Here is a 13,126-nt window from a genome sequence, read left to right on the forward strand (position 1 = left end):
AATATACCATAATTAACACTATATTTTAACAGTATAAAAATTTAATGATTATAAAAATAAAAATAAATAATTTTTATATAATTATTTTTAAATTTTAAACATTAAATTATATTCATTTTTCTCTTTTATTTACTAATTTAAACGTTTGAAATAGCTGTTGTAAATTTCAACTATTTTACATTTTTTTCAAGATTGATCAGGATCGATCAATTACCACGAGTCTATTTCAACCTATCAAAAACTTTACTGTCGAGGACAAGAATATGCAAATGTGGGAATGAATTTCTAGAACAGAACTGATTTATTGATATCCATCCAAAATATAAATAAAAATAAATTGTACAAATTGTTTTACACATGGATTAATTAATGTGCATCCGTCCATAATGGAGTGGGGCCACAATTTAATAACAATTGCATGATAGTGATGGGTAAGGAATGCCTTCGCCAGCAAAGCTTCCATTTTAATAATACCTCCGCGCTTTTGCCTTACACATCCACTACCTGACTCACGATATCTCAGTTCATATTAGCTAGCAAAATTCTTTCTTCAAGAGTCGAAGCTTGGGTTAATTTCTCTGGCTTTATCAAGTAACGCAGTTCAACTTTAATTTTTATCATATATTATTTTTGAACATATTTTGCATAAAATTATTTATATATGAAATTGAAGCATTGGGATTTTTTGATATAATTTAAAGTTGAGGGATATTTGTATTACAATTATCTAAATTTAGAAATAATAAAAAAATAAAAATTAATCAGTAAATTTATAAAAAAAAAAATAAAAGCAGTCGTAAATTCTCCCTTAAATGGAATGATTTTAGAAAAAAATATTGTTACAATTAAGTAATAAGAAATAAACTATTTTTTTTTAATTTTCTTATTATTATGTTTATTATTTTACTATACCTTGTTAGCATTTTATAAAACTTTTAGAGGTACACCACAATATTAAAAGAAGAATTCGATCTCGTCTCTATGCCGTGGGCCCGTAGCCACTTCGACTATAGGAGCCTGGGCTAGTCCGCCTCCCCGTCATGCGCCGCGAGCTTTTTTTTATTTATTATTATTTTGGTCAAGTATGTGCCGGGAGATTGGTGGAATGAAAGAGAAAGAAAATAATTAAAATGACGAGATTCCACGAATCCACACGCAAGCAATGAGAAACGGAAAAGGAGATCTAAAATGCGGCCAAGCAAGACAAACCACAAATTTGACTTGTATCATTTGCATTGCATCTACCCTGCATTTAATATTAGAAGCTATTGATTTGGTGTTCAGATTTAGGTGTATTTACTTAGTTTTATTTTATATTCCTCTATTTTATAATTTTATTTGTTTTTTTAATTTTTATATATAATTAATATATAAATTAATTATTATACCCTATTTAATTTTATTTTATTTTTAAAATAATTTTTTATTAAATACCAAAATATCTCTTAATATTTAATAAAATTTAATATTTTTATGATAGATATAATTAAAAAATTAATAAAAAAGTTTTTTTTAATATATATAAAAAAGTAAAATAAATTAAAATTATAAGACGAATAAAGTGTTATTTTATTAATTTTTTTTAAATTTAACAGTGATAAAATTATTCATCATTAAAAAATAAGGTGATGTGTAATCAAAATCAACTCATAAGCTCTATTAATAAGCTAATTTGTTTATTTATAACATTTGTTTAAAACTTATAACTTCAGTTTATAAATTAAAAAATAACATGGAGGAATTAGGTTTTTTTATGCTCATAAATATTAAAATTATAAGTTGATTTAATTAAATAAATTACTATATTTTCCGTATTTAATTTTCAATTTCCCTATGTATTTTCCTATATCTTTTTTTTAATTTTTAAAAAATATATTTTTAAGTTATTTATTACTAAATAAGCTAATTATTTATCAATAATTTATTTATAAATATTTTAATCAAACATGTAAATACTTCAAACTCTAAAATGTTTATAAGGTTTCATATATCATATAAGTACTAAAGTTTTATAATCAAATATATACTTACACCCATTTATTAATTTATATTAACCTATTAAGCATCAAAACTAAAACCGTAACATATTAAATATCTTGGAGGACTGATACTCGAATTCTTCAAAAAATTTTGGTTCTAGATAAAAATAGAGAGATTAGATGACCAGTGGATGGCCTGGCAGGTGATAAAATAAGGTGACAACATATTATAAGGCGTGACAACTTTTTGAGAGGGTGATTTGCTGAAAGGCCGACTTGTCTGATGGAAGCATCAGGGATGAGTAAGGCAGACTTGGTGAAAGAAGATCCAGAAGCCTAAAAACTCACCAGGACAAGAGTAGCCCGGGATGCTCGCAGGGCTGGTGGAGGTCGGATGCTCGTCAAGGCAGGCCAACTGTCCGGAAGCTTAGAATGCATAGATTCTTTAAAGTGCTCGTAATGTCTAAGAGGATTAAAAAAAAGAGCTTTCCATGAAAGATAATTGGTGTTATTTAATTTAACAGCAAGGGAGTGAGAGGAGGTACGTAAGAGAAGGAACAATGGGAGAAGATGAAGCAAAAACAAGAGCCATTGAAAATCTAGAAAGGCTATGATACCATGTAAATTTAATAAGAGCACGAAGGAAATAAAGTGTTGTGTTTTTGTATTATATTTGGAATGTATAAAGCTCACATGATAACAATTAAGCAAAGATAAGGATAAAAGGATAAGAATGACTTGTATAGGTATAACAACTAGATAATTATGACTAGCTGTGTAGAGATCTACACTAACAATATGTGTCTTCGCGTTAAAAGAGTGGTGACGTTCCAAGCAAGAGATGAATAAGTGCTCATAAATAATAAATAAAAAAGTCTTGGATACTTTGTTTTTAGACTTAAGAACCAGTTTTGAACAACAATAGAATTGGCTAAAATAAAAACCAGCGACTACTCCATAAATGCTACTTGATTATTTGTGTGATTAAGTATGAATAGTTTGATCTCTTTATTTATATCAAAGATTTTGTTGGAATTATTGTTTGCAATATGAATTTTGGAATTACTACTTATATGCATGCTAGTATAGTGTTATGCTTCAATTCAAAAGTCTAGATGAAAAAATGGAGTTGATAATTTAAATTGTTTGAATGCTTAAGGACAAACATGGTTCAAGTGTAGGATATTTGATCGAATATAATTTCAACACATATTTCATACTGTTATTAGCAATGAATTGAGTATTTTCTAACTAATTTTATTTTTTTGGTGATATTTCATAGAAAAGCAAAAGAGAAATGATAATTTGATAAAAAGGTGTTAAAAAATGCATAAATTGACTTGACCAATGATTTGGACAAACCTATTAGATGATCGTGCTTCATAGAACTAAAAATTGACCAGATTCTCGAACTGAGTTGACAAGATTCACTGAGAAAATTAATGACCGGGAGCTGAGTAAACGAAGGAATAAAAGGGAGTTAATGAAGGAATAAAAGGGAGTTAATGGACCGGATGTTCAATTTTGAGAGGTTAAGGTTTCTTGAAGGAAAATGAGTTTAGTGAGTTCAATGAGGATTCATTAGTCAAGAATGTGCCCCCTTTGGGTTATACTAGAGTGTATATATACTTTGGTCGTTCTAACATTCTCTGTGTCATATTCCATCAGATTGAACAAGGATGTCTTTATGCAGATGTGTCAAGCAACTCATTAATAGTAGACAGTTAGCTAATAAATGCGGAGCCGACCAGCTCATATCTTGCCTATCGCGAGTATCACATCAGTCTATTTCACCACACGCGCATTTATGACTTTAATGATGTATTAAGGAGACGATCAAGGTGTAGGAGGTCGGCATTCTACCCATACTTCATTAAGTCATGTTCAACCTATCAGATTTATATCGAGGTGGGCTCTCTTCGATTGCTATAGTCGATTGAGCCGCATTCAATATCTCATTGTGGTACGACTTTCGAAGAGGTCTACCCATTCGTTCTGGCTTTGACACGGTTAAGAGAATTGGCGGTCTGATCCTCGTACTTTACAAGTTGGGCTTTCTGCCGCCCAGTCAGACTGATTGTGAAGGTTCATAAAATCTTTCTGAATCCTATACACATATCACAATCTTAAAGGATCCAATTATTTATAGGTTATCAATATATATTTTTGTTTCCGCTTATACAATATGTTGTATTAATATTAATAAGTTACATTAAAAAATTTAAAGAATAGAATAAATTTAAAAAGAAATTGAAATTTTTATTTATTAGACTAAAAGAAAAATATAATAAAATACCAAATAGAAATATTATAATTATAATTTAATAAAAGTGTTTATTTATTACATGTTTATTTTACTTTATATTCCGCTTTAAAAATATACAATTTTAATGATAATGATAATTATTTGTACATAATATGAATATTATACTAGTATTATATATAATGTACACACTAAAAGCCAACCCTAAATCACACTTCTATTTTCTTTTAGATCTCTTACAAAATTCACAAGATAAAAATTTTTTTAGAGACAACTCTACTTATACTTATTTCAGATTTTTTTTTTGTTTTTCCATTTTTATTTTTTCTTATAACGTTCACAAAAATAAATATATTTTTCAATTCTTATAACAACTCGTGTGATAAGAGAGCAAGGAACATGAAGAGAGTAAGGAAAATGTCTAACATAGAGCGAACTCATTTCGATTATTTTCCATCCGTGTTCACTATCTCTACGAAAAGTGACAACTTATTTTTTTCTCTATTTTTTGGTTTTTTATGGTTTAGTTCTACCATTAACGGTTTTCCTCGCCTTGGCTAATTTATTAGGTGTATTAAATAGGGACTGCCTTTTTGGCTTGAAGGAGATGCCACTTATATAAACTAGTGGTAGGTCGTCTGGGTAGATTGATGGCCGTTCTTTGGAAATTGGCTTCCCTCAAGGTCAGAAAGATGCCGATAAGATTTCGCCCATCGCCTCTAATTGCTGATTCATTTTCTAGGTTGGTGGTTTATGGATTTACATTTATGGTTGCCTGCACATTTTTTTTATAGTTTTGCATGCCTTTCATGCAGTAGTTTCTTTGTCTTAGCAATGTGGCTTCTGAGTTACGGTCAATAGTAGTGCTTGATTGTTAGTGTGTGGGCTGGTTGCGGTGCTACTGTTAAGGCTGGATTTTCTGGATTTAGATTGATTTGGACTTGAGTTTCTATGGATTTTTGGGTAAATATATTGTATTCTCTTAGGCATGGTTTATAGGCCTCTACTTATTGTCATACTTTTAGCTCTGTAGGCATTGTAAATGCAGTTTCTTGCAGATATTTAAAAAAAAAAAAAAAATATTTTGCTAGTGACTGCTTTAGTTTTTACCTACTAACTTAAAATAATTTAAATAATATGTGTTGATTTTTTTTTCATTTGACATACTTAAATTTATTAAATAGAATAGTGTCAAGAGAGAGAAGAGAGTGAGTTGTTATAGACCGAAGTATTGGTCCACGATCTTGAGGAAGAGGAAGGTATTTTATTTGTTTTTGTATAGTCTTTGAGCCTAATTCCTTGGGTTTCTCCTCGCTGAAGTTGAATGTGGATGTGGTTTGTTGTTTTAGGTTTCTAGTGGTGTTGTTCTTTTAGATTTTTATTTTCGAGTCTTCTATGTTCTCCTAGGAGGTTCATGCATGGTGTTAATAGTGCTATCTCCAAAAAATAGTTAGCCAAACGTTGTTGTTTTGACTTCCCTCATGCTACATGAGACTGAAACATCGATGAGATTTGCCCACCGCCTCAGCTGGTCTTTCATGCTTTGTTGTTTAGAAAGCTTGTATCTTATTTCGTTGAAAAAATTTTTTCTTGGCTTTTCTGTGTTTTTAAACGCGTCTCGCTAGGAACCTTACATTTTCAAAGATTTTATGGCTTAAAAATGGTGTTTTCGATTCATTTAGTGGTGGTCGGCGGTTTTGGATAGTGATTGACGGTGCTGGTGGAATCTATAAATTTCTGATTTTCAGTTTTTAGATTCTTGAACGGGTGGTTCTAGATTGGGTCAGGCCGTTTTAGGTTATTTTCGGAGTTAGATTTTTAAGAGCTTTTTTTTCATGCATAATTAAAAAAATTATTTTCAATTCAGACAAAATTCAAAAATATTTTCAGATTCTGTATGTTAACGGAGCGTGTTCGGCAGTCATACTGCCGAACACACTAGTTCGACATTCATACTGTCGAACAAAAAGCAGTTCAACACTATGGATGTCGAATTGTCCCGAACAACGGAGTCATATATTTATGTGGCATGTACGACCACATGAGCTCATTATAAATTGCTCTATTAAACCATGTATAATGCAATCCAGCGGTTAAAAAAATTATAATAATATCATTTAAACAATTCATACTATTAAAAACATCTAAACAAATTGTAAATTAAATGTGAAAGCGATATGTTATTTTTATAAATACATGCTTTAACAACATAAATTTATAAAATACAATTTTCAATTAATAATAAATTAAAAATAATATAAATTATTATCATTTAAAATGCAAATTATAATATTACAAAATTAATTTCACATAGAAATAATATATAAAATTAATATCAAACTCAATTTTGAGTTAATATTTCGACAAATTATTGTAAAACTTTTGTTCTTTTCCTTTTTATTTCAATTAGTTAAATCATTTCTATCTTTAATTTTTTTATTGCAATATCTAATATCAAAATTCTATCTTATTTTAAGTTTTTACCATTAAACGATTACATTTATCTCATGTAAATTATCTTTAAATAAAAAATCACTAAATAACTTTAATGAATATATATATATATATATATATATATATATATATATATATATTTGTCAGAGGTAAAATGAGATTTTATTGCAAGGTCTTGACTAAACAAAGAAATATTACACAGAAAGGTAGGTCAAATCTAGTAAATCTAAAAAAAATAATATTAAACTAATTCAAAGTAAAGAAAATAAAAATAAAATCTAAAGGTCCAATAAAATAAAGATTCTTTTGCCAGATTCGTTAACGGAGAATGAATCGGGACCTAAGATCAAGTCAAAAGACATAATCGATGGACTAGGCGAAACAAAAACCTTAAATTTTTTGAAAGAATCAGAAATCAAGCATTACCATTGCCAATGCCTGCAACTCAACTGTCAAGGTCTTCCAAAAGTTTAGATCACTCCAGTAGATGCATCAAAATACAACAAAGATTCCTTCTAAAGGGAGAACTTAAAAGGAGCTTGGGTTAGTAAGAAGCAGTAAACTATGGAATCACAAAACACAAAGCAAGCTGGATCAAGAGCCAAGTGAAATAATCAGTAGTGCGGCATAACTCCTTTGCACATTCAAAGACCCAATTTTTAATGGAAAAATTACTATGGTTGGTTAGTTTTACCGAAATTAACTAGTTAATTTTTATAATTTTTAGAGTCAATTAAAATATTTTTTATTAATTTAAAATTTAACTATTTAATTTTCTATTAATAATTACTAATAAATTATATTAATTTTAAATAAAATTTATAAATATCCTTTTAAATTTCAATTCAAACTAATTAAACCGAATCAAATTAAATCAAACAAGTACTATACATAATAATCTTAAAGAAACCTCTCCAATCATCCCAATATTACCATCTCTCACACCCTTGTTCATCCATTGGTCGTATTTAATATGGATCTAACTCCTTTTCATCGTTATCATCCTTCTTTTTCTTCTTATTCTTCTTTGTTATCTGTTTCGCCCTTCTAAATTTCTTTATTTTCATTGGCATCGGCTCCTCTAGATGGGAGAGATAAGATTAAAGAGAAGGGTGACAATCGGATGCATGAAGACAAGTGTATAGAAATAAAAGAGAAGGGTTACTGTGATATAAATAAGTGTGTGAATTAAAATGATTTCTTTTTCTGGTTGTTTGAATGCACCGTGGGCCTATGGGTTTTTTGTTTATGGGGACTTTGTATTGATGAATCAATTATTAGACCTATCAGGAATTGTTTATATATTTGATTTTTTTTTAGGGTTTGTAGATTGTATTAAAAATTAATGCATCTTTCTTACTTCTTTCATCCAATTGTTTTTTTGTGTTTATCTAGTCAACAAATCAATTTCCATTTTATAGGATAAAATAGAATCACAATCAGATTGAGGAATATTAGTTATATATTTAGGTGATTGCAGATTTTTAGAAATTCAATGTTATTTATTTTTAGATTTATATGTGGCTTGCATTTAATGTATTTTCTCCATTCCAGATATTGCAATTAAACATTCTCTAGTATTTCTGTTCTTCATGCTATTGTTCTATAAACCTATAAACCGTCCCTGTTTTTGTTTTAGATTAGATTTGTATTCAATTTTCTAGATTATTGTTTGTGATAATATTTAATGCTTGTTCATGGGTTTTGTTTAAATATGGATTTTCATATTAATATGGTTGAATTTTTTTGTTCTGGAGTTTAATTTCCTGGGTTTGATGTTTCTGAATTTTTTTATATTGATATTTTTGAATTTTTGGTATTTATTTATGAGATTGATTTTAATGGATCAAATCAAATCAAACAAAATGAAATGCTCACGATTACATTTGAAATTTATAATTTTTCTTTTTAATTAATAAAATTTTTAGTAAAATGATCAAAATGGTTATTGATGATCTGAGATCCAATAAAATAGGGTTTTTCAAGGGTTTTGTGTTACAGAATAAGGTTACATTGTCTTACTTGCTGGTGACGTGTAAATGTCTCTCCAGTATTGGGCCACGCGTCTCTGCCATACAGATTCGGGTGTACTAGGGTATCAGCTGCCTGCTACATGCGTAACGGCCTCTGATTCTCCTCATGCGTACGTTCGAGCGGATCTGCCAGGCTGTCTGGTGAGTACTGTTCTGGACCCCGGGCTGGGCCGAGAGTTGGGCTGGACGCTGGGCCTGAGAGGGGTCTGCTGGTCAGGGATCAGGCTGGACTGAGTGAGGAAGCTTGATCGAGCCCGGCCCGGAAGCTGGAATGAGCCAGGCTTGTTGGGGGGTATCAAGTACGTGGGCCTCTGTGTCATGGGCCTTTGGCTGTGGTCAAGCCCCTGTTCTGGGGTGAAGAAATCCAGCGGTCATCAGTTATATTTTTAATATAATGATGGACATTTTAATTAGTTTTACAAATTATAATACTAAGTAATTAATTTCTAAATTTGAAAATTCACGCACTCCATAATAATTTTCTCATCTTTAATGAAAAACATTTGCAATGTAGCCAATAATTACTACACCTAAATATTATTGTAAAAGTTTTGACAATAAAAACAAATTGCCCTCAGCATTATGCGAGTATTTGAGCTTGTATAAATTAAAACTCAGTGCTAAAATAATTTTCATATGATTTTTTTTTCTTAGAAAATAAAATTAAATTCAGATTTATAGTTTTATCGGAAGTCAAATAATTAAATTTTAATTTTTTAGACGGCCTACAACTTTAGATTTAAACCTAAAAACTTTCTAACATAATAAAATATTGAGTTTTAAAGGATTTTCTTACTACAATTTTTTATATTTTATTTTTATTTTAATTAAAAACAGTATACAAATGCTCATATTTAAAATAAAGAAAAAAATATTTTATTCTTAAATTTAACATGTTAATATGTTAAAATATATAATTGTAGATTTATTTGATAAAAAAAATAAATTAAATTTATTTGGCCACGAATTTGCGCTTATCTCCGCTTTTCTTATATTTCTTCATTTACTTTTTATTTTTGTTAAATTTCCTTGGAGAAGTTAAAAGTCATTCAACTTATCTCATAGAGTACTCATCAAACTTCTGACAAAGATAATTCACTTCTTTTTCAATTATTTAAATAAAACGTAATTAATAAATTTACATTTTTTTTTCTTATTATTTTTTTAATCTTCGTTGTTTTAAAAATGTAATTAACATATGAGGGAGAGATGGGGCAGTTTCTTGACGGAAAATATAAAATAATTGTAATTTAAATTATAAAAAATATAAAATTGCAATTTAAAAAATAACATATGTTAATAAACTTAGATATAATGAAATAAATAAAATTATCAAATGAGAATATCATTTTGAAAAATAACTTAATTTTTAGAAGGTTTTCTATTTATTAATTTTCATAAAAAAGTATAAAAAATTATATTTTTTTAAAAAAATATATTTAAAAATAAAAAACATTCAATTCAAATAAAAAAATTAAATCAGACTAAATTAATTTAAAATTTTAATTCACTTTATTATTTATTTTAAATTAATTTAATAAAAAAATTAAATTAATTAATAATAATAATATATTATTTTCAATAGCAAAAATTAAATTATATTAAAATTAAAATATTTTAATTAAATTTTAAAATAATAAAAAATATAAATAAATAAAAATTTTATTAAAAATTTAATCTACTTAAATTAAATCAATTTAAGTTTTTCATTAAAATCAATTTAATTTGATTTTACTAAATATTAAAATTTTAATTTTTAATTTATTTAATTCAATTTAATTTTAAATTCAACAGATAATAATCACCCCTCAATGTTCAATAAAATAACCAAAACATTTTCAAGTTGAAAAAAAGGAATTATAAAGAAATAAATTAATAAAATAGAGATTTTGTAAAATTAGTCATTTCATATAGAGAGGGTAAGCCCTCAAATCATGGAAATTTAGAGCGTGAATAGAACAATCACATTTCCCTTTCTTGGTAAAACAAGTTAAATAAACCTGCAGCATTCCGATCTGTGTTCACAATGGGAAGAATGAACTCCTCTTTCTTAATTAAAATTTTGCTATTTGATTAGTTAAATTTCTTAACTATCAAAGACGTTAACCCCAGCAATAGTTTTACATTTCCAAAGAAATAAAGTTCCTAAGTTTAGTTCTAGACATGGCGGTAACCCAACACCAAGCAAAAGGGTAAAAGAAGATCCCAAATGAGGAAATGACTCAAACTATCTACAAAATTTCTCAAATCCACAAAACCGGAGAACCCGAGTGAAATTTATTTGCACAAACTAGTAAAAATAATTGTCTAACCAGAAACATCTATTACAAAACTTGTACAAACTGCAAGAGATAAATTAACAGACTGAAGTGATCATATTGAATATTGTATACATGCATAATCAGTCAACAGAAACGCACAAATGCATTATTTATTCTCGAGTAAAATGTGGGAACATCTGAATGCATAAACCTCATTGAATAAGAAGCCCATGCCAGAATCTCAACTCCCAAAATCATATTGGCAACGTACAGCGCTGAAAACACTATTGAGAAAGTGCATCAGAGACTCTAATTTGTTGCCTTACACATATGCAGTGGATCATAACATAGTTATGACATATGACAAATACAATAGATTTTGTTGAAACTGAAATCTCAACCCAGTAAGAAATTGAAATCAGTAATATGGATTTTTCTTTTCTTCATTCTGTTAAATGATCAGGCCAAAGAAATAAAGATAATACCACAAAAGAACAATAAACACTATCCCTGATAGATAGGTCAAAGCATTATCACCCATCGCACAATCTAATTTCTACACTGCAATTCTGGAATAAATCATCAATTATAAAAACTTGTTGGGACCGAACTAAATCAGAATGCCATACAAGATATCCAGGATATACAGAGCTGGGGGCCTATAAAAGCTTAACTTTAGTATTAACAAACACCAAAAAATATATACAATTTTAACAGCAGATGCAAATGAGCATGTGGGCACATCTGAATGCACAAGCCTGAAGGAAAGAACTGATGAAAATACATTGTTTATATTTCCAGTTTGGCAGTCTTTCCCTCGAATCATCCAGATTAAAAAAAAAAAAAGACAAAGGGAATAAAGAACTAAAAGCACCCTTTGTTCCAAAAAGGAGCATTGTTTCAGAAAGAGACATAGAAACAACAAAACAAAGAGTAAAACACAGGAATAAAGGGGCTCAGAGAATAATGACTAATTTACATCAACAAGCTCGCTTTGAGCTCTCAAAGTTTGATGGTATAATTTTCCTCATCAATGCCCTATTTGCAGTAATTTTTATTATAAATCATTCTTCTTTGTTGAAAAACATACTTTAGAAAATAAAAGAATAAATAGATTCAACAAGGCCTCAGAAACTAGAGATGTTTTAATACATCAAGAGATCAGATGGTACGGACAATTTTCTTTGCATCAAAGGCCAATCCTGGACAATTCATCAATTCTAACAACTATGGGGATCGAGCTAAATTATAAAGCATACAAGCCATACGCGATCTACAGAAAAAGAAACCATACAAGCTGAAAATTTGGACAAAAAAAAGTTTAAAGAAAAAATCTTAAAGATTCCAAAAGGAATGTAAATGGGAATGTGGGTACATCTGAATGCATAAGCCTCAAGAAGAAAAGTGAGGAAAATGCCAGAATCTCAGCACCAAATCAGTATCGGCAACGTACAGCACTGAAAACGCTACTCAAAATCAAAGCAATCCAGAGACTCTAATTGTTGCCTTCCCAACTCTACGTTGAAAACGCTATTCAAAATTATGAAAATAAAATAGCAAACCGAAGCAAAAATGAAATAGAAACAAGAGAGAAGAAAATGAATTGAAGACGTACAACTCCCCAAGAGCCCGGCCAAAGCGAAGCTTATAGAGAGAGAGTCAGAAGAAAACGGATTATAAGGAGATGGGAGGCGGCCGAATAGAAAAAGAACGAACTAGGGTTTGGTTAACCCTAATAGGAAACGACAACGTTTTGAGCATGGGCCTTAAGACTCTTCGTTAGCCTAATTCAGAATTAATCGCTGGGTCTAGAGTCGACACGCACCCATCCCTGTCGAAACTGGTAGTTTTAGTTCGTGGTGCGAGGAATTTAAATCGGACCGAGGGAGTCGGTTCTCTCTTCTAATTCCCATTGGATAGAGTTTATAACTAATAGAGATCAGAACAGTTTGAATTATAGTGTTTGATAACGATAATTACCGATAATTATTAGGCAATGCCTGCATTTTGCATTAGTTTTTATTCTGATTTGATTTTTTTTATTTAGATGATATTATCTTTTAAAAATTTATTAATTAGAATATTTTTTTCTTCTAAATTAAATTGCTACATTAATAAATTACTTAAAATTACAAC

The 13,126-nt window shown here is 29.1% G+C and overlaps 2 non-coding genes across 2 annotated transcripts; both read right to left on the reverse strand.

Annotated features, from left to right (window-relative positions):
• Positions 1-11,942: 11,942 nt before the first annotated feature.
• Positions 11,943-12,029, reverse strand: LOC122723407. The gene has a single exon (XR_006350356.1). It is a non-coding gene; the product is annotated as a small nucleolar RNA snoR116 (small nucleolar RNA).
• An 83-nt stretch (positions 12,030-12,112) lies between these two features.
• LOC122723408 lies at positions 12,113-12,188 on the reverse strand. The gene has a single exon (XR_006350357.1). It is a non-coding gene; the product is annotated as a small nucleolar RNA snoR117 (small nucleolar RNA).
• Positions 12,189-13,126: the final 938 nt, after the last annotated feature.

This window comes from Manihot esculenta, chromosome 3 (genome assembly GCF_001659605.2).
Source record: "Manihot esculenta cultivar AM560-2 chromosome 3, M.esculenta_v8, whole genome shotgun sequence".
Lineage (NCBI taxonomy): Eukaryota > Viridiplantae > Streptophyta > Magnoliopsida > Malpighiales > Euphorbiaceae > Manihot > Manihot esculenta.